Raw genomic sequence first — 21,163 nt, 5'->3', positions numbered from 1 at the left:
TCAGTATGGCGTTAATAATAACTGTCATGAGAAGGTGCCCCAAAATCAATTTTGCAGAATCTTTCAAAATCAGTACTCATGGGAAAGAATTTTCTTTTTCTCCAAGATTTTAATATAGAGGAGAATAACAGTAAAACACAGAAAAATAAAATCTGACTGCAGCTACCAGTGGGCTGCTCATCATAGTTCTGTGAAAGAAGGGCATAGACCTGCATTGGCCCCTGTGGATATAAAGGGGAGTAAAGGTCCACTAAAATACAACTATATGGAATAAAATTTCAGAAACAGTCCTTACTCCCTACTGGCTCTAGGTAGGGTATAAGATACTTTGGGGGAAAAAAAAAAAAAAAAAGATTGTATGAAATCGTCGGTTCTTCCTGTAAATCACGAGCCAAGGAGAATGAGTAAACATATATTCTCTGGTCTGATGTTCAGATGGATTTCAAAGACAATAGACCTTAAAGCTTGAATAGACCTTAAAGTTTCTTACAATAGAGGTTTTAAATCTTGAATAAATATTATAAGGTAGCCCCATCTGAGGGCAGGAATGTCTCAAATAATATGAGGTAAATACAATGATTATTTGGATTCTGAGAAGCTCGTGTTGCTTATTTGGACACTTGGGCACTCATCCACAGACTGTTCAACCACCTAACATAAAGAAATTAGGCTCCTAAGTATCTTGGATGCTGTACACACAGAGCAGGTATTAATAAATGCAGTGGGATATTAATAAATGCAGTGTCACTCTGCTTACAAGGAGTGGCTCCTGTTTGAATTAAATGGGATGTGCTTGATCAGAGGGGAGTAAATGAAAGAGCAAGGGTAGGGCACATTAAAATGAGTTAGAGAGATGAGAAGGGGACATGAATATGAGATAACCATGTCTCCTTGGTTACATGGAATGTGGATCAGAGAGAAGAACAGCCAATTAGATAGATTTGCTTTGATTTTAATAATGTGCAAGCTTACCCTTTCGCGTGAAGAATCTGACCTGTGTAGGGTGTGTAAGAAATTGTTATTTGCTAACCGTATATTGTTAACAGTTTTAGGAAGTTGTACTTAAGATAAATAAATAATCTGTGACTTTGGATATAGTAAAGCAGGCGACTAGGTTTTCCTGAGCTTTAAATTAGTTAAACTTGCTTTTGAATTCCCATCTACCAGCAAAAGCTTTTAGCCTAGCTGTTAAGAAAAGTCTGGAGAAAAAGGCAAGTGTTTGCTCTCGGTTGAATTCCATTTTGAATTATATATTTTTTTTGTGTCAGCTGATTAAATTGGACTGATTTCCACTGCTGGGGTCTGCAGAATACTATCAATTTACCTTTCCAGTGAAACATGCTGTAGATATGTCAAAATAATCAGTGTAATCAGCAGATGGTAGAAATGTTGTCCAGGCTTTTCTTTTACACTGGTCATCTGGAGACCAAGTAACACCTCTGACAAATTATATAAATTTACACTGTGAAGGAAGCATTTAATCTAATATATTTGATTTTGTGAATGCTACTTAAAAACTGTACATTTTGGCAGGTTCATTTTTCATTTAACCTTTTTTCTGTTGGCAGTATCTTACAACAACAAATTTTATCAAGGTGTCCGTTCATAGTAGACCTGATTTTTACCCTTGTAAATATTTCTCATCAAAATTCCATTTTGATTCCAGACTCTTCCATTCACACATTTGATAGAACATAATTTGAAATCTGATTGGACAAAGAGAGGACAAAACCTCTTTATTCCAATTGTTTCAAGTCAAATGCCTAAATTATGGGAGACACCACAATGCTGGGGAAATCCCTTCCTCTACTGAAAAGCTCTTGAAATCCAGGACTGGTTTCAGCTACAAAGCTGAGCAGGTAATAAGACATCATGGGACATACCTAACATAAATGGAAAGATGTCAGACTCCTCTACCTCCTAGCAAATCCTTTGCTCTTTGTATTGTCTTTTCTCATGAGAGTCATTTTTCCAGTATGCTGAGTTGACAAGTGGGGCAAGAGGTCAGAGATATACTCTGTGATGTTTTGCTGATGCCGTCTTATATTTCAAATATTAAAAAAAAAAAAAAAATATTTCTCAAGGTGATAGTCAGTGAAGTATCTTAGCCCTCTAGGCTAAGGAGAGAAATCTTTAACTCACTCTGTTCTCAAAGACTGTCCTTTGCTACTTTTTTTTCCTGTGTAATGTTAACCAAGATTTTAAAATATTTAAAATTTATTTGACAATTTAATACTTAATATTTTAAATAAACTGTAGAATAACATAGGTATTTTTTTCGTAGAGATTTGATCAAAACTAACTCAAATTGGCATTAAAAAAGGTGTTGAAAGGCATACCATAAAAAGTTTCTCAGTGCTGAACACTGAGTCAGGGAAGCATGACACAAAACGCAAGATATCCAGAACTGACACATTTTGTTATATCTCAGTATATGGTCTGGCCACACACTGAGGAGCAAGGATGTATAACACTGGTAGGCAAGTACAAGATTGCGCAGATATCGCAGCTCCTGGGCAGAAAGATAGGGAAGCACTTTTTCTTAGGTGATAGGAAAAGACAAATGTCAGTCATGTAAACACAGACCCATTTACCAAATCCACAAGAGGTGACAGATCTGCACTCATCTCTTTGTCACTGATTTACAATTGCGGGATTTTTCAGTATCTGTGTGTGATTTGTGAATGTGTGTTTTTTAAAACACGGCTGAAGGTCAGTCTCCACAAATCCATTATCACATCAAAATGACCGATTGCTGTCAAGCTGTCCTGATTCAAGAGTCAGCAATGAGCTGCATTTATCATGATAAGGTGTGTGTGTAAGATGTGAGGCATCAATAACATGAAATGTAAACTCAAAAGTGTATGGGCTTCAAACTGTGACAAACATTTTTTTTGCTAATTGAGAAAATAAACTTACCTCTCTACAGGCTAATGATTTGATAATTCAATCAATCATGGAGATGTTCAGAAGGGCCCTTAGTACTTGCAGAAAGAGATAATATATGATATCCAGAAAACAGGAATATCCAATTACTTTCTGCGCATCTTGAGGAACAAGCCCTCTTAAGAAAAGGGAGAGACCTACCGGTTCAGATCTTAACTCAACTAGATGTAATATCACTCCTCTGTATGTTCCATCCAAGAATTTTGCAACCATAGTATCCATGTTTGGAATTTTTATTGTCTACTTACTTTAATCCAACTTGTACTGCAATGATTTCAAGGTCCCAGCAACATGATGGTGTCCATTCTGGTAGGTCAGTGACCCTTGTATCAGAAGACTTGACAGGATGGCAGTGCTGTAGAGGACTCCCAACAGATCCAACAGGCAACTGCTCCATGTACCTGCTAGATCAGGGATATAGTAAACATGCAGTTTTATGTAGTAGAAGTGACCTATAGCACCTCTGGAGTCAGCCTGGAATTCACAACAGGACAGTAGTCCAAGTGTCCTTGAATCCCCGCTACCTGAATGAGTTCATTTCACTGGGAAAGAGTGTGAAGCAGCTGCTTTTAAATTAGAGCAGTAGAAGGTTTTTAAAAGTGATAATTCTAACTACTACCATTTCAGAGTTAGATGTCTTTCAGAAAGTGTTTTAAGATCATGCTGGACAATTTCTCCTTGAACTCCTTTCAGATTAATATTAATGCAGCTATTTTAGAACAATACACCCCTTAGTACCCATCCCTTATGAAAGTTCAAAATATAGAGATAAATCTTCAGCAATTGCCTATAAGCAAATGGATTAAGACAGAAATTGGTAGGTAAGGATTGTGCTGCACACAAAGGGGCTGAAATATCAGTTAAGAACTGTTCTGACATGCAGCATAATCTCACACTTGCTCCCTTTACTGCAGAAAGGCATGAGATGTAAGAAACCCTTGATACCCATCCACACTGTTGAGTACAGATTGAAATTGTGGGGCTTTATTTCCTTATTTTGAACTTTCCATCATCTTAGTTGCTCCACACTCAACGACTTCAGAGATTATAAACTAAGAATTGTCACAGAAAAAAAAGTCACGCAACAGACAACCTGTGTGCTTGCATTACAAACCTGACTCTCATCAATTAATAATTATATATGTATACATATATATGTATGCGTTGAATGTGTATGTGAGAGAGAGAGGGTATTAAAATTATGTATGTATGCACTATAGTTTTACCATACTTTAAAATAAAATCCCTTTAAAATACATAATATAATATAGAAGTATGCATATATATATGTTTTACTCTGTTCCTCTGGTTAATATTACTCTTGCATTAAGCAACTGAAATTAGAGGGTTGAGATTTTTTGAATGATCAAAGAGGGTGAAAAGGTCATTGCTTATTTATTTTCTACATCAAACAGAGATTTGTTTTTCTAGAAACAAGGTACAATAATTTCAGTTATTTATTCTCCCTGTGAAAGCTAACGACTTCTTTTACTACTTAAGCAGGAACTGCTTGCCATTTTCATTTACTCTCATCAGTAATGATAGCAAAGTCCCTATTCAGTGCAATAGCCTCATTGCATTAGCCTGCCTTCTATTTTGTATAGTTCTGGTCTTTCTAATATTTGTGTATCAAAATTAATTTTATTTTGGGTTGCACCAAAACTTCCTAAAAACGTCATTTTTTGTTTGTGGTATCATAACTATCCTCAAAAGGAGAAAGTTTTCACAAAGGGTTAAGGTCTTCACAGTAAAAAAACCCCTAGATTTAGGTACACAGAGGGAATGAGCAGCCAGAGCAGCCATTTGCAATCATCTTCACTAACTGGCCACTTAAAAGAAAACCAACCCTTAAATGAATGATAGACCCAAATGTTTCTGACACTTGACTGAGCTCACAAGTCTACTTCTAAAACATTCATCCTGATGTTAAAATAGTACCAAGAAATTGTTTTCAGTATCTATACCACAGATATTCTATTCTTCATTTTCTTTCTTTCTTTTCTTTCTTTCTTTCTTTCTTTCTTTCTTTCTCTTTCTTTCTTTCTTTCTTTCTTTCTTTCTTTCTTTCTTTCTTTCTTTCTTTCTTTCTTTCTTTCTTTCTTTCTTTCTTTCTTTCTTTCTTTCTTTCTTTCTTTCTCTTTCATTCATTCTAATTTTTTTCCAAGAATAAACACAGAATTTGAATTTCAGATGGTCACAGACCATTAAGAGGACAACATCTACGTTCATAGGTCACATGAGTGCAGTGATTTTTCAGTGACTGTAGGGATAGGACTCTTATTAAGTTTCTGTGGCAAAATCTGTAGCAATAAAGATTGATTGGAGACACCGATGATATTGGAACAGGACTACAGATAGAATAAATTAAAGCAGCTGACCTGAAGACCTAATCCATTATTTCAAAAAGCCTTTGTTCATTTTCTTTGTGCCTTTGGTCTATTGCCAAATGCACCTAAGATTGCACTGATAACTGTTTAAGTTCAGCTGAACAGCGACACAATACCAAAACACAACACATAGAAGAGGCAAACAAGAATATCTGTAGAGCACGTATTTGTGTCTGCCAAGCCTGAGTTTACCTATAAAATATCAGCTGTAGTTGCTATCAGGATGTCACAAGCAAGCACATGATGATGCATGTGCTCAATCACAGTGTGTAGAAACCTGGAAGCAGCAGTTTTCTTAAAACTCACATTTAGTTGCTTTAATAAGGAGGAGCTTACAGAATTACCAGAGAGGAATGTGAGCAACAGTGTAAAATACATTGCAGTGTAGGTGTGGTGTCATGGATGCTTCATTTCCCCTTTGCTCTATGCACATCCTCATCTGCTGGCAACCACAACACATTGATAACACAAACATTTTACGTGCAGTGATGTTGTAAATAGAAGTAATTGTTTTGCTAAATTGAAAATGCTTAGATGCCATAGAGACTCTACAAACTGAAGATAGTTTTGTATCACTGAAATTAATAGAGTCTATACATCCAAAGTTCCTCTAAATGCTTCAGCTTTGTTTTCAAATACGTGTTTAAGACCTATACATTTACTAGGAGTAATATTTATTCTTTAAGTATTGATGCAAGTGTTAATATACTTATTCTTTGATTATGACATTTTCGTATACAGAGGCTAACAAATAATTATAAATTCTCTGGAAAATACAGCTCAAATATTTTACATATATTTGTGATATTGCAGTGAATTGATTGAATATTTTCTTCTCAAAAAAAGATATTCCATCATAGAAAATTGACTGAAGAGGAAATCTGTAAAAACTTCAGAAAGCCTTGGTGGTTGCATTCAGTGGGGGGAGAGCAGAGAGGGATGCAGGCAGAATTGAGTGGCAGTATTGGGAAGGTTCAGCTCAGACTTACTGTATGTATCTTGTTACATTTTACCAACAAGGCCATAAAATACATCACAGAAGCATGTGATTAGCACAAGCAATTAAACCTAGTTATTAAAAAAGCATTTCCAAATAACCAGAGAGAAGTGTGCTCCAGGGCATGTTTAAATGCTGATACTAACTTCTGCAAAATCAAGATAGGGAAAGAGAATGAAGGGGGTTCAGCAGAACAAAACACTGGACTGGTTTTCTCTTGTTTCCCATGTTCCGGTACATGCATGCCAAGGCTATTTCTCTGTTCACCTTTTTCTTCCTTGTTGCTTCCAAGAAGAAAATATTTGAGAATATTCAGTTTACCAATTGGTTAAGAGGAGCAGATAAACTGTCCTTTAAAAAGTGCTTTGCAGATCAATCAATGATACATGCAGTCAGTATGTAGCTAAAAGGGAGTGAACATTTTTGCTTCAGTGACAATTAGAGGCAAAAGTACCATATCTGCAGCAATGAAATATTTATTAGTAAGTAATCGTGCTCATGTAAGTCTATTTTTCAGATTAAATACTTGTTCATTCTACATATACATACAGACATCAATACATACAATGTAGGATGAAATAACTGTCCTCAGTCCTGTCAGTGCTCTTATAGCAGCACGTGACATATGTATGAAGCAATTTCAGCAAGGCTAAACGACAAAATGACCACTCCAACTACTATTTTATTATGATTCTAAAGTCATTATTACAAATCATGGGCCCAACCCTTCTGTTATGCCAAGACTATCAAACATTTCCATGATAGCTGCTCCAGACTAACAGTGATGCACCTGTCAGACAAATGAGAGCTTCTCTTTCTCTGACAAGTTCCTGTACTACAGCATGATATGCCAAAGAAAGCCCAGTAACCACTATGAGCTCAGAGCAGCAGCAGTGATGCAAACAGGGAAGTGCACAGCTCTCCAGCCTCTGGTGTACGACAGCATGAAATCATATTGATTGCTCCAGGATAGTAACAACCTGAAATCATAGCTCTATTCCCCTCTACCCTTCTTGCTGTATATCTTTGGCTAGATTTTAAAAGCTAGAACTGGCTCTTCATAGGACCTGATTCTCACTGGGGCATTGAATTCAACTAGAATATAAATATATAGTAAAAGTAATTTTAAAACTTCTATGAGAAAAACTTACAGTAGGTTCAAAACACATTTAACTAAATCCTTCATATAATCCTGTAGTCAGTGAAGAATTTTACTGGCACTCAATTTAAAGTCTTACGAAGAGACAGTTTAGCTTTGTCTTGGCCTTTCATACCTGTGAGATTTCAAGCAAACTGCAGGCTATCAGCAGCAGAATCTTGAAGCTCGTTCATCAAGGTATGAGCATATTCCAACAGATTGTTAACAAAGCAGTGACTGAAATATTCAAACCATCACTAGAAAGGAGAGGTTTCAGCATGCTTATGTTCTGCAAATGCTAAATAGCACTCAGAAAGTAATTACAGATCTCGAACTTAAACCGTGCATCTTGTTCTAGTATTAGAAGTGAATTGTGGTGAGTCTTCATCTCAGGAACCGGCTGATTAGGATTTTCCTGCTAAAAATGAAATACTCATCACCTGTTGTAGTTGTCTTATGCTGATTTAGCAGCTGCTAATCCTTTATATAAATTTCAAATGAAAGGAATTTAGCAGCCAGAGAGGGTCTGTGCAGCTGAGCCGGGTGGAAATGTTTATTAAAGACGCTCCAGAAGGTTTCCAGCTGTTTCTTCCACCTGCTTTACTCAAAAGCCTGGTGCAGAAAAATGGAAACAGCTGAGTCCAGATGCCCATTCTGAGATTCATTTCACTGTGGATCAGTACAAAAGCTTCTTGGACACAGGAAAACTATGTGGCCATTGTAAGGTGGCTGCCAGTAACTCATTTATGTCTTTCAGATGTCACATTCTGATGTTCATACAGGGAACAGAGAGTGGAAATCTTAGCTGCTGGTACCAAAATTTTTACTGTATTCGCCAACTTCAATGTAGTCTCTATATTGCAGATTAATATCCTGCTAGTGTATTCTGGAAGGTAAATTTTGTTTCCCAGTGTGATAAGAGCAAGAATATCAGTGGCGTATAATCTCTCTTAAGGACGTAAGTAAATAAACGGTTCCAATGAATACACAACCCACAGAATAGAGAAAGAGTCAAAACGTGTATGCAGCTCCTCAGAGTTAGTTACAAAGCCATGAGTTCAGAGTGAGGTTCTCAATAACAAAAACAGTCAAGAGTAGCTGAACTTAAAAGGGCTTTCCTGGGTGCAAAGATCTCTCTCTTGAAATTAAACTACCTGAAAATGACTCCCATCCAGTATAAGGAAATGGGGCAGTATTCTTAGTTCAGCAGTCTAAATTGTGTGATTCTTCTCTCCGTACAAAATCAAGTCAATTAGTGAAACTTTTAATTAGAATGGCTATTGATGTGGGCTAGACCATAGTCAGGTTGTTGCAGAAGGCAATCACAATTGCTTAATCTAAGGGGAGTTATTAAATAGAAGCGTAACATCTGAAGCTTCTTGGGAGGAGAATATTAACTTAAAATATAGGGGATTAGAAATGTGGAAAAGAGTAAAACAAAGGTTATCACCTGATATAAACTGTTTTTCACAGGCATATATCATATTAAGGAAAAAAAGGAAAAAACTGGTCCTTAAGTTTTTAACCTTGTACTGGTTTAAACCCAGCTGGCAACTACCATGCAGTCACTCTCACTTCCCCACCAGCAGCCCAACCAGCCTAAACTACAACAACTTACCTTTCTTATCAGCAGGAAAGATATCTCACTGCTACCACCAATAGATCATGGCAAAAGTTGTCCTTTTTTCTAGGAATGAAGAGACTTATTCGTCCTCAGATCTACTCTCTCCTGCTTGACAATTTCTTTATCTGGGTTTGTTATTTTCCTTCTAAATTTGCTTTTCACTCTCCATTATTAGCTGTTTGTTGGTTTACTTTTTCTATCATTAGTCTTCTATTTCACTGCCTACTATTTTCACACTCTCCTGTTGACTCAGCATCTTTCTCTTTGATCTTACAGTTTAATTTTGCTTTCTGATGTCTGTCTTATCTCCAGTACAAAGTAATCCTTTCTGTACATTATGAAAGATGGCTTTAAACTTAAGTTGCTGGAGGAGGGGAACCTCATCCATCCCACTCTTACCAGTTTAAAGCCATTGTAAAAAAGAGATGCCCAGGACATGGAGAGGGATCACATGTCAGGGGGAGAACACCTGCGGTGCAACACAAAGGAATTCCAGCTACTAGGTCAGCCTCATGGTGGGGGGCAACTCAAATGTCTCTATGCAATCACATGTAGAATGGGGAGTAAACAAGAAAAGTTCAGATGCACACACCTGCAGGGCTATCATCTCATTGACAATGGGAAGAAATGGTAGGGGGCCTCCTATGACTGAAGTGTTGGAATTGAAGGATGCAGGTTCTTTAGGAAGGATAGGCTGGGTAGACAACGAGAGGATTTCAGTGACGAACTGGAGTGCATAGGGATGGATGAGGAGCTGACTAAGAACTCAGGGGTCAGGGACAGGTGACATTATACTGGGGCTCTGCTACAGGTCACCCAAACAGGAATACTGATCAGATGACAGATATAGACAGATAGGAGAAGCTTCACATTCACAAATCCTGATCCTCATGGGGGACTTCAACCACCCCAAAAATCTGTTGGAAGAACAATCCAGGAGGTTCCTGGAATTCCCTGATGTTAATGTTCTTCTGCAAGTGAGAGGAGCCAATGAGAAGAGGTGCTGTGCTGGTCCTTCTTCTCACCAAGAAGGAGGGTCTGGTGACAAATGTGAAGCTCAGTGGCAGCCAGGACTGCAGTGACCATGATATGATGAAGTTCAAGATCCTAAGAGCAGCAAGCATGGCAGTCAGCAAGCTCCCTATCCTGGACTTCAGAAGAGCAGACTCCTCAGAAATCTGCTTCGTAAACTACCATGGAATATAACTTCCATTCCTATGGAGGAAAGAGAGGTCCAATAAAACAGATTAATATTCAAAAATCATCTCCTAGCTCAGAAGCAATGACAAAAAAGAGGATTTCAGGAAAAAATGCCAGAAGGCCTGTGTGAATGGACAAGGAGGTCCTGGACAACTCGGACATTGAAAAGGATCCTAGAGAGGGTAGAAGCAAGGACAGGTAGGAATGCCGATAAATTGTCCAATAAGCCAGTGATGAGGTTAGGAAAGCTAAAGCCCAGATAGAATTTAGTATAGCCAGGCATGTCAAGGGCAAGAAGAAAAGAGTCTATAAGTACATTGCTGATAAAAGGGAGCCTAGGGGAAAATGTGGGTCTTCTCTGGAAGGAAGCAGGAGACCTGGTAACCCAGAATATAGAGAAGGCTGAGGAACTCAATGACATTTTTGTCTTCTTTGGGAAGTGTTACAGCCACACCATCGCAGTATGGCAAAGGCCATACTGGGAGAATGCCTGCTGTAAGAAAAGATCAGTTCCAGGCGTCCTTAGGGAACCTGAAGGTGTTCCATCAGTCTGTGAGATCTGATGAGATGCATCCGTGAGTCCTGAGGGGAATGGTGGATGAAGTGGCTAAGCTACTGTCCATTACGTTTGAAAAGCTGCGGCAGTCTGGTGAAGTTCCCAATGACTGGAAAAAGGGAAACACAACGTCCGGTTTCTAAAAAGTGAAAAAAGAAAGAACCATGAAACTATAGGCTGGTCCATCTCACCTCAATCCCTTCCAGGTCATGAAGCAGATGCTACTGAAAACTACTTTAAGGGGTATGGAAAATGAGATTTGTGACAGCCAAAAGTGGTTTCATTAAGTTCCAATAAAGACAGGCTGAGAGAGTTGAGGTTGTTCATCCTGGAGAAGGGCAGGCCCTGGGGAGTCCTTAATGCAGCTTCGCAGTAGCTAAAGGGGAGCCTACATGAGAGCTGGAGAGCACTGCAAGGGCCTGTGATAGGATGAGGAAGGATGGCTTTTAACTGGAAGAGGATAGGTTCAGATTAGGTATTAGAAGGACATTCTTCTCCGTGAGGGTGATGAGACACTGGAACAAGTTGTCCAGGGGAGTTGTGTTGCCCAATATTTGGGAGTGTTCAAGGCCAGGTTGGATGAGACCCTGGTCTAGTGGAAGGTATCCCTACCTTGGAGGGGTGGAAGGTCCCTTCCAACTCAAATCATTCTATGAGTCTATGACAACCACTCCTCAATATATACATCTCATTTCCTATTCCTTCTCATTTCCTTCTGTCTCATACATTATTTTAATGTTTTCTTCTTGTTGTAACATGCTGTCTCCCTACTATCCTCCACACTACTCAGAGCTCATTCTATCTAGGACATTTACTTTTACCTTAGCATGGGAAAAAGTTGTCCAAAACTTAATCATTTTTACTTGCAAGTAAAACTTTGTTAATAGTTTGTTTTATTTAAGAACAAGGTGTAACAAAACTGTAGACGTAATGAAAATTCAGATATTCTAGTAGGCATAGCAATTTTATTAAATAATATGCTGTCTTCCCACTCCTTTAAATATTTAAAATCATTTTGCAACTCTTTCCACACACTACAGAAGCAGAAAGCAATTGGGCAAAAATAGCAGTCATTAACTTTTTAGATGCACTAAGCACAGCAGGTAGTATATAGGATTCAAATTCAAACCACCACTCTTCAGAAGCAAAGTCTGGAGGGATTCTGCTTTCTGCAGTAGACAGAGGGGGTATCATCTGAATGCTCATTAAAAAAAAACATAAGGACTGATCCTTATATCTTTATTGCTATGAGTAGGCAAAATTTATTTGGAACTCAGGACAATTATGCATAAGAGGAAAAAAAATCCTTTAAAAAACCGTATGGAAAAAAATCTAGATTAATTAAAAAAACAAAGTATTAGTGAACTGTAATACAGACTCTAAAGGATGAAAATCTGACTTTTGTGAATGTGTATGATAGGTAGAAATCTATAAAAATTATCTGGTACTTTTCTGTATGCAGAAGTGCAGTATGTAGTAGTATATTTGATATCTCTTGGGGAAAAGGTACATAGGTCATATTTGAAACAGACCATAAAGAAAAGTACGCTATCGATTGATTGCACTGGCTGTGTACTCTGCTTTTGCTACATGAATTAGACACCTTCCTTTGCCACCTTCTCCATGAAGGTCAAAAGTTAAATTCGTGTCCAACAGTTGCAAACTGCAAATAGGCACCATTGACAACCAAGAAATAATTTTCTGTGAAGTCTAAGTTCAAGTCCCTTGTACCAGCAGGTGTGACCGCAGTGCAGATCACCAAAGCTGCTCCCAGAAACCACAGGATTTTTGGAGGGAGCAGAATGATTCCACATAGTTGCAGATTCAGTGGTGCCATTCTTAATCTCTCTGCAACATCCAGGATACAGAACTTCCCAAGTTTCCCTGGTTTGTTTTTTTACTGAATGAGAAAACCAAGCAGGTTTTACTGCATTTTACATCCCTTAATCTCATGCAATTTCTATATTAGTGAATTTAAAAACCACCATTGAAAATTTGTATCCACTGTGAAAGTAATGATGGCAATGTTAATGAGGCAGTACAGACTGGACCACAGGCACAGGTCGATGCTTTACAGAGGTGTACATGCCATTCAGAAGAGATTTTTGCAAGCATTTAGGGACTTCTCCTTTGAGTCTGTGAATGCCTCCTGTCCCCAGACACAGGAAGAATACTGTTTTTTACAGTGCTACTTCAAGTGGTCAGAAGATTATCTATTTCCTCGGGCTGAAATGGAATGTGAGAAAGGGCAGGTTACCTTAAAGCTGCTTACTATCCAGAGAGTTAAAAAAATGTGTTTACTATCAATCTTTGGAATCCTTCCTATTAACAAGCCTTTTGTAGTGTCCTCTGTTATATATGAAGAGTTCCTGGTTTCAATCTCCAGCTTGTAGACAGCTTTCACAAGGAAAAAAACAAACAACACAAACAACACAAAACTACTTCACTTGGTTGCAGCCTCAGTAAAAGGGCAAGGATTAAAGATGGAAAAACAGAACTAACCTTGTTGCAGAGGTGTCTAGCTAGATATGGGGAAAAAGAATGGTAGAGAGGCCGTGGGAGAAAGTTCACTCATCCCATATCTGCAGAAATAACCATCTCAAGAAAAAGGTTGAAGGACTTCCATGTGCAGGAACTTCAAGGATTCCCTTTTAGTGAGCACTTTATTGAGCACTTCATTTTCCTTAGTAAGTTTTATAATTAAGTAGCAACAAGCCATTAGCTATGGCATCATACCATAGCCTTCACAAAGTCAGGTCTTTCCATCTATATCAAGCAGGATAATATATTTCAAAGTCAAAAGGAAAAAAGCATTAGGCAACATGATGGCAACCGTAACCCTTCTGGATATATTGCACCATAAATACTAGGAACCACTACAGTAGAGCTTTTATCAAATCCTGGCCCTGAATGTAAGAGACTGAGGTTTCCACAAATCAGAAAAATGATAAAATAAATCAATCTTCCTGATGTCATATTATTCCAAGCTGCCATTCCTAAAGAACACAAGATAGTCAATAGTTGGTGTGACAAATGGACTGGCCACTGCTGCAGCTTTGAGACAAACAGTCATCTCAAGTTAATCAATGTAAAGGGAATAAAATACCCAATTCTTTGATCCTGTTATTCAAAGCACCTGTTGGCAGAGTACTAAAATATATATGGCTAATTTGGAATTCAGATTGCCTTCAGCAGCAGTCCTTCTATTCTTAAAAGTAGGCACGTATTTAAATGCCTTACAGAAATGGAACTCAAAAGGGGAAATGGGTTAATAAAGATTTAGGAATCTGAGCTGACAACACCACCAATTTTAAATTCACTCTGGGATGGTGCTTTTAAAGTTACAAGAAGGAAGGCACCTACTGTTCATGTTTGCTACTTTGTAAACAATCCTACTTGCTCTGTTAACACTGGCATCCCATAATTATTTCCCTTATCCAATTAAGGCTGCAGCTGAAATTCCCCTCATAAATCTTTCTTCCCCGAACAATTCAATTGGTTTTACTTACCTCCCCTACGATTAGCTGAGCATGCATTTTCAAACTCTGTTTCTTCCCCCCATTTAAATGTGGGGCCACATGCTGATTTCAAAATTGATTTTCTTTACTGAGCACCTCTGCTTCCATCAACAGGTGGGACAGGATGTGAACCTTTGTTGTGAAGCCTGTAACCAAGGACACAGAATGATAATGATAATGACTGAAAGAAGCAAGAGGGAGAGCTAACACCTAAAATATGAGCACTCTATGGCTGTCACTGGTTGCCTCCTCCATGGTCAGAGATGAAGTTGCTACCAAAGAAGGCTTAGAAATGGATGTTATATGTACGTGTATGTTACCTGAAGCAGAATTGTCTCTGCATATGCGCAGGCTATGAAAAATAAATAAGTAAAATTTTGGCCTAGAAGCTGAGATGAACCTAGTCCGTTATTTTGGTGCAAAAACTGCTACATTTTCATAAACATCACTTAGCATGAATTCCAAAGACAATGCATTTGGGAGGGTCTAAGTGAAGTTTTGTTTAATATAAAGCAAACTTCAAAACTGCAGGAGTCTAAGAAACCATTCTGTTTTATTTATAGGAGATAGAATTGGGAGAGAGGAAGAGATAACATTTACAATTTTACATGTAGAACAAAAACACTTTTATAGACTAAACAAATGCATCAGGTAAGATGGTATTTATATAAGTGGTTTTAAAAGCAGACCCCAGCTGAAGGGACAGATTATGTAAAGCATTACTGCAGCATCTAAATGCTATATATGTTGTACCAAATGTAGTATCACTGGATGATTTTTCTGAATTTAATAATAGAGTAAGAACATGCCTGCTTGAAAGAGTCTACAACTCAGCAAGGAAAATGAAGGGGTGCTGAGACAAAACACCAAATCCTGTGTTTCACTGACAGCTCCTCCTGGTTTCAGGCACCACCACAGCTGTGCTGATACTAACCCCTACAAATAGGAAGACTTTGATGTTTTTCACTCTGTTAGAAGCAGGGAAAGTTAGATAGACAAGAGATGGTCTTATCATGACTTAAAAAAACAAAAAAAGAAAGGGAGATATTTCTAATTTGTTTCAAAATAAGAGGTAAACTAAAGAGTTTTTTAAAGGAATGGTACTAATTCTAAATAACCTTTGCAAAATATGTTCTTTTCAAAACACAGCTGGAAAAATAGCTGTTGCTAGCACTAATTCCCACTTCATTATGTTCCCACTGATTTTGAGTCATTTTAACCTGGATGTTCTCATTGAAGAATCAGGAAGGATTGACTAGAGAGCAGTGTGCTTTGTGTTGGGCTACAGCATATCTTCTAGTCTTCAATTCTTTCAGCATTTTGCATATTTGGCTATGCTTGCTATTTATGTGTGCTTTGTTCCTATTTTGAATTGGCCAGTCTTTAACTTCCTTTTTTTTCCTTTATTCATTCATTAAAAAAGAAAACACAAAGTCAAATGGCTGTCTTTGAACTGTTCTTGTTTTGTGAACCTGTAGTTCTGCAATTAATTGTTTTATTGATAAGGGGTGTCATACTGTTTGAATATCTCAATCAATTGCATAAATTTAAATCACTTTAAAGGCTAGTCAAGTATTTTATGAGGTAATGCCAAAGAATTTTTCCCTTGATAAAAGCAGTTTTGTCAACATTGGAACACCTGGGGACTTTTCAAATCTGATACAACTAAGCCTTTAAGTATTCACCGCAGGTGAATTTCTTAATAGGGAAAAGAAATGAATGTATCCCTTGAAAGATCACAGGAGCACGGAACAGGAGAGGAAAAGGTTACACTAGCAACTACAAAAGACTTCACTGTGGCTGCGGCAGAGATCTTGTATGTGGGTTTGGAGTCCCCCGTTCAAGAAAGGATTTTAAGGAAAAAAAATAAACAAACTTACATGAAAACATTCTATGAGTTTGTAAATTGATCCATACTAAGGAATTCAAGTGGTCAAATATCAGATGCATGTGGGAAAACTTAGGTAGTTAAACAAGCAAATTCCAAACATAAAATTGGTAGTTCAAGGGGTTCTTTTTACTAATTCAACAATATAGAGAAGCAAGACCATGTATAGTGTAACTCGATATACATACAGGTTATAATAATTAATCTTAAATTAAATATTATTGAGATTGTAATGAATCCTTTGACTGGCGGGTTTTTCCACCAAGATTGTGTTTACTATAACTTGTGTTCTGCTTCATGCAGTGTCCTCTGGCTCTTTGTGGTTTCTGTCATTTCAAATGGTGTTCCTTAAATACGTGTTAGTGCCAAAAACCTGAACTGGAAGCATTTTAGGTGAATTGGCTTTTAGTAAATGTTTTTCAAGACATCTCTGTCTCCTTGACTTGAATTCTTTGTATTTACAAAGAAAGATTGCTGAAAATTTTAAACTTCCTGTGAAAATAGAATGTTGTTTGCTTGGTTTTGATAAGCCCTTTGAAGGAAATACCCATTAAAAGCTGTATACTGAAGACATTTTGAAATACAGATTTTTAGAATTAAAGTGAAGCAGACATCCACATATTCAAAGAATATATCCTCTCTTCATTTTTGTTGTATTTACTGGTGTTCTAACTCTTGCAAGAGTAATTTCAAGTATGTTTGCACTATACCTACAGTTATATGATTCTGGATCTAATTTGTTCGTGATATCACCTCATCCATATCTATTGTATTTGCAAGGATTAATGATGGGAAGCCTTATTTGAAGGATTAGGATTTTCAGTCCCCAATACATTCAAATATTTTCTTGCTGAACATATAATCTCAGCCTATAAGTATTGTGGGGAATTTCTTTTCTTGGGGCTTCTGTATTACTTCACCATAGAAATCTTGGTAATTTCCCTTTTGCTTATTTAGAGTTTTCTATCATGTCAGCAGATTCTGTGATATTCTAAAAAATTAATTGATCATATGCTTTCTGCTAACCTCATTCTTTTGTTTGCTTCCAAGTTTATGTGCTGGAGTTCAGAGTCTTACTCCATATTTGTTGTCCATACAATCACTGCACATTACCAGTCTGTGTTGCTTCTTGTTGAAATAGTTTCTCTCTTCCACACCCACAGTAGCACCAGCCCAGATTCAGCTGAACTTTTGATTTTCATCAGATTTCCAGATCCAGATGTTCTTCAGAGAAAATTTAGGTTAGGTTTTGCACAGTTGAGCTTGGTTATATTTACGTTTAAGTTCAATTTATAAAAGCAACTTATATTCCAAATAATTTTTGGGTCTTGTTATATTTTGCGCTGATTTTCCGCTACTTCCTTTCCAGTCATTCAGGTGCAAATATCTGTGGGTTTGCCTGGTTAGGGCAGAATCTAACAGAAGGGGGGCAGTGGCTATTCCCCGTCAATTACTTGCTATCCAAGTAGACGATTATTCCTCTTCTGTTTAAAACTCTTTGAATGAGCTGGTAGAGAAGCCTTCTGGAAAAGAAACCTGCACCCTCTCTGAGACGTACAGAAATACTGCTTTAGCTTTATGTGAGTTTTGATTTAAGCATTCATAGCTATGGAGTTCCTGGGATTTTGTGAGTTAGATAGGGGCTCCAACTTTCTCAACAAAGCAGCAGTGCTGAATACAGAAATACATGTACAAGAGGAAAATGGAATTAAATGAAAGGGGCCCAGAGAAGCCACAGCTGACTTTTCTGGAGCAATTGGTGCTACTGTTAGAATATGGAGTATTATGCTGTCTTTAGCTCCGAATCAGGATGTTATGCAACATAAAACAGGACATAAAATAGGAAGAAAACTCATTGCCCAGTTTTTAAAATGAGCGACAGTGCTACAGAATGGCTTCTTTGCCACTGATGCAGACCATCAAGGAAGGTACTGGATCTGGTTACAATTCTGCTAGCTCCAAACCTTCAGTAATGAGACACAGGCTGTACACAAGCAAGTGTCAACTGGAATTCCAGAAAGACTATCAATATGAGAAGGGATTCCTTTCTTTTAAGCAGGATTTCAAGGTCATGAAATTAATTTCATTTCAATTGAATTTTAAATTCCGAAATGCAAAAAAAAAAAAAGTTAAAAAGAAGGGTATATGATAATGAGAAATTGGGGGTGACAGGGGGACTGTTACTGCTTTTTCCTTAAATATACCTATGGCATCCTCAGGGACTTTAAATACCCCCAAATCATGAAGCGGTGTTATTGTAATGCATTGATGCACTTTAAATTGACAATTAATATTTTTCTTAGTATGCCTTTTCCGTCATGTATATTATGTGCAATAAGTCCGTTGAGCGGGTGAAACTATAACTGCAGTCTGGTTTGGTTCAAGCTACCACTGTAATTGCAGATTTTGCTTTCAGATTGCAGAATCAGCCTTCATTCTCTGGCAAGTTTTCAAATTGTGCCTTTAAAAAAATCATAGTCCGTAAATGGAAGCAACAATACCACATATCTTTAGGGCTTTTCCATTTTCATTTAGTTTTGTTCAGAACTTCTATCCTTTTTTCAAAATATTTGTGCCCTAGTAAGCTGATAATCTGAAGAGGGTTAAAAACATCAGGAAAGGACAAATTATTTCTGTTAATATAAACATATATTTTTCTCTCCTGCCTCACTGTCATTGTATTCAAAAACTCTTCTGATGGCTTACTAAAAAATAACATTTTATATTTTATAAGGTGCCAGAAAAATAAGCCAGTCTAAACAAATTAGATATTTCAAAGATATCATTTTGCAAACAAAGTAGAAAGGTTTCCTTGGAACTTGTGATACTAATAACAAATGTGATTTCTTGAACAGCAATTAAGTATTTTTCCAGTGAAAATAATGCAACTACTCAGAGCTGGTGCAGATTAAATTTTTTTTTCTCTCATATTTCTGTAAATATTTATAACACCAAAAGGCAGTCAAGCAGTGACACCCAGTGGTTCCAGAATTCTGTTTTCAGTCTCTACTGCAGAGAAATCTTTTGCTTATCTCATGGTTTCAAATCCATTATTAGTCAAAATGGGTGAATAATTTCCAGTTGAAGAGGTTGTCAGAAGTGATCCATGTAGTGATCCATGGTAATTCAGACTTCTCCACCTCACTAGGCAACTCTAAATTGAGTAACTCTAAATTTAACTATCACCAGTATAGATATTAGTCAGCTCTGTGTGTTCAATGAGTTACTCAAGAAATGTATAAAAATAAACTCTGCAAATAAGCAATTAAGTTGGCTTTTGAACAATCAAGGGTACAAAATTCTGTGCTTAAAATCCTTTAACTGTCAGAAAGAAAGAGCATTTCAACAATTTTTAAAACCTTTGAAATGCATGAATGGAAAATAATGTTCTATTGAAAAATTCTATTAATATTTATGATATTAGGAAAAATAAATAAGAGGTGATGTTAGTACTGGCTTTGGGATGACAGCTTGACATTCTCGAAGTTGCCTGGAATTTAAACTGCAAAGTAAATAAAATTCTGCCAAAACAAGTTTTCTTATCAAACATGACTGAACTACAATTTCCTCAGAGGCATATCTTGAAAAGAAATTGTCTACCCAACATAAGAAGTGAATGCAAGAAGTCTCGTTTTCCAACTACTGTCTCAGAGATAAACAAATATGACATTTTTGAGTTTTAAATCAATAATTTTACTTTATCAAAACAAGCAAAATATCTTAGTCACAGAGTAGTGGTGACCGTAAAAACAAATCAGAGTTTTAAATTGTTCCAGCAGCTGTTCTCAGGGTGTCTCTGCCAATCTTGGAGACACTGCAGGTGAAAAACCTTGGTAGAATTCCTTGTTTCGCTTCTCTACCAGTTCAGTGTAACCAGTTGATACTGTGGAAATAAAGAGAGCATAGAAATGCATTATAGATGTTTCAGCAAAAAGGTTCTATGATTTAATACAAGTTTTATTAACTGAGATCAGGAAGAAGAAATGGAAGTTCATGTCCATCACTCTCATACATCCCAATACTCCCTCAGGTTGCCTTTGACTGCCCACTGCAGATGATGACACAAGATATCATTCCTGAAAACATCAACACATGTCTACTTCAGTGGAAATTCTGCAAACAGAAGTTGTGATCAACAGTCTGTACTCCCACAGAAATGGGAGGGTGTAGTGAAATCTACTTAGAAATTCCTAACAACTCCCAAGCCAAGATGTTGCTGAAGAAACAGCCAGACCCTACATGGCAGTGCATGAGAAAGAGCAACAGATGAAGAAAGGAAGTCAGAGAGAGCTGTTCCTCCGGAAAATGAGGAAACTGCAGTTCTGCTGGGAAGAGCTGGCCTTCAGCACCAAGCCCCCCCGCCATAACTGCTTATTCAAAGGTTCCTTGAGTTCTTTTCAAAATTGGACATTCTTAAATACAATGAAACAGTGAAAAACAGTAGAAGCGCTCAGGGGCTTGTTAGGTAACAGCTCCAAGGTCAGAGATGTTTTAGGCTAAAGAAACCATCTTCTGACTGTGCTATTCTTCTTTCTCCTTTTCTCATAGCTAATGAGAAGAGAACATAGCTGGACCTGTTTATCATGGAGAAGACTGAGGAAAGACCTTATCTATGTATCTGAAGGGAGGGAGTCAGGAGGAGGGATCCAGGTTCTGCTCAGTGATGACAGCAGTAGGATGAAAGTCAGCGGGCAGAAACTGATGGGCAGGACGTTCCACCTGAATATGAGGAAGAAATTCTTTACAGTACAGGTAACCAAGCACAGATTGCCAAGGAAGATTGTGGAGTCTCTATCTCTGGAGATGTTCAAAAAGCTCTTTGGACACAAGCCTGCATAATATGATCTAGGGAACCTTGCTTGAGCAAGGGTGTTACATAGTTGATCTTCTGTGGTCCCTTCTAATCTTA

The 21,163-nt window shown here is 37.5% G+C and overlaps 1 protein-coding gene across 2 annotated transcripts in view; it reads left to right on the top strand.

The window, feature by feature from the left end:
• The window catches only part of COBL (cordon-bleu WH2 repeat protein), a 256,101-nt gene that overhangs the window by 16,934 nt on the left and 218,004 nt on the right, over window positions 1-21,163 (top strand). The gene's annotated exons all lie outside the window — the stretch shown is intronic.

The sequence above is a fragment of the Catharus ustulatus genome, chromosome 1 (genome assembly GCF_009819885.2).
Source record: "Catharus ustulatus isolate bCatUst1 chromosome 1, bCatUst1.pri.v2, whole genome shotgun sequence".
Taxonomy (NCBI): domain Eukaryota; kingdom Metazoa; phylum Chordata; class Aves; order Passeriformes; family Turdidae; genus Catharus; species Catharus ustulatus.
This window is presented reverse-complemented; position numbering and strand designations above follow the sequence as displayed.